General features: G+C 39.4%; 1 pseudogene; it reads left to right on the top strand.

Moving 5' to 3' along the window:
- The window catches only part of LOC123915195, a 2,815-nt pseudogene extending 984 nt beyond the window's left edge, over positions 1–1,831 (top strand).
- The last annotated feature ends 277 nt before the right edge of the window (positions 1,832–2,108 follow it).

The raw sequence follows: 2,108 nt of genomic DNA, 5'->3' as shown, positions 1-2,108 counted from the left end.
GTCTCAGCTGATGAAGATGAGGAGGCCTTTAAGAATTACTTTTCCAAGATGCCGTGGTTGGCTATCCCATTTTCTGATACAGAGACACGCAACAGCCTTGATGAATTGTTTCATGTAAATGGCATTCCTCATCTTGCATTGCTTGATGAAACTGGGAAAGTTATTACTGAAGATGGAGTTGACATTATCCGTGATTATGGAGCTGAAGGATACCCTTTCACATCGGAAAGGGTCCAAGAGTTGAAAGATCAAGAAGAGGAAGCTAAGAGGAACCAGTCCTTGAGATCTCTATTGGTATCTCGTTCCCGTGACTTTGTGATATCATCCGATGGAAACAAAGTAAGCTAGTAACATAACTCTGTATGATATAGTAGTTTCCTTTACTTATTATCTAGTTGTTTGCTACAAATCATGTGGTTCATTTATGACCTTTCCCTTTACACAGATACCTATTTCTGAGCTTGAGGGAAAGACAGTTGGTCTGTATTTCTGTGCGACTTCAAACAGATCATGCGCGTTATTTTCTCAAAAGCTTAAGGACGTTTACAAGAAGCTGAAGGAAAAAGGGGAGAACATCGAGGTTGTGTTTATACCCTTAGATGATGAGGAAGAGTCATTGAAGAAAGAGTTAGAAAGTTTGCCTTGGTTATCCTTGCCTATCAAGGACAAAACCTGTGCAAAACTAATTCAATACTTTGAGCTCTCAGAACTCCCGACTTTAGTTATTATTGGGCCAGATGGGAAAACTCTTCATCCTAATGTCGCTGAGGCCATTGAAGATCATGGAATTGATGCATATCCGTTCACTCCTGAAAAGTTTGCCGAACTCGATGAAATAGCAAAGGCTAAAGAAGCAATTCAAACTCTTGAGTCAGTTTTGGCGTCTGGGGATCAAGACTTTGTCATTAAGAATGGCGGGGAGAAGGTAAAACTTCTTATCAAGTAAATTTACTGAATTATGTTGAGTGATTCCCCTCATTTTAATGCGATATTAACCAGTTAGCATTTATCCTCGTTTCAGATTCCAGTGTCAGAATTAGAGGGGAAGACTGTCCTCCTCTACTTCTCAGCCCACTGGTGTCCTCCATGCCGAACATTTCTTCCAAAACTCATTGATGCATACCATAAGATTAAGGCACAAGACAAGGATGCACTTGAAGTCGTTTTCCTCTCAAGCGACAGAGATCAAGACTCTTTTGATGAATTCTTTGCAGGAATGCCATGGTTGGCACTTCCCTTTGGTGATTCAAGGAAAGAAATCCTGAGTAGCAAATTCAAGGTATTTGAATCCCATGCTTGTTGCGATTGGACCAAGTGACCGGACTTTCACCAAAGAAGCTCTAGATCTGATTGGGCTATATGGGGCAGATGCATATCCTTTCACTGAGGAGAGAATTAAAGAAATAGAGGCAAAAAATGATGACATTGCAAAGGGGTGGCCTGAGAAGGTGACACATGAAACACATGAGCACGAGCTTTGTATTATCGCGCCGTAGTATTTATTATTGTGATGATTGCAATAAAGAGGGACATATTTGGTCATACTTCTGTGAAGAATGTGACTATGATCTCCATCCAAATTGTGCACTAGGAGACAAAGGAAGCGTAAATGGTACCAAGGAAGAGAGAAGCCCAAAGATGGATGGGTTTGTGATGGAGATGTCTGCACCAAAGCCTGAACTCTGATTGTTGTATTTTGGTGACTACTTTTTATAGTCATTTTCGTGTGATCGTAGTTCTAATATGGTTTGTGATGCATAAAATAATTTGAATGTTTTGCTATTGTCATGTGGATGATATCTTTAATGTGTGATTTAATCTTGTGCATGAATCAGCAGGCCAAAAGTTATGGTTTTTCTTCTTCCCAATCACTTTATCTTAATCTTGACCATTGCTTCCAAATGTAGAAGCTTGCAAATTTGAATTAAGTGCTACTACATGAACAACAATTTAAAATTTGAAAAGCTTCTATGAAAAGAGAAAGCATAAACACAAAAGTACATCTTTTTAATTCTTTCAATGTCAGCAATCACCTAGTAAAACAATGGTTGTACTTTGATGGAGAGTATTGAAGAGGGAGAGGGTGTGTCGTGTCCCAAGAGCTCCAA

Source organism: Trifolium pratense, linkage group LG3, assembly GCF_020283565.1.
Source record: "Trifolium pratense cultivar HEN17-A07 linkage group LG3, ARS_RC_1.1, whole genome shotgun sequence".
Taxonomy (NCBI): Eukaryota; Viridiplantae; Streptophyta; class Magnoliopsida; order Fabales; family Fabaceae; genus Trifolium; species Trifolium pratense.
Note: the sequence above shows the minus strand (reverse complement) of the source record. Positions and strands in the feature narration are given on the sequence as shown.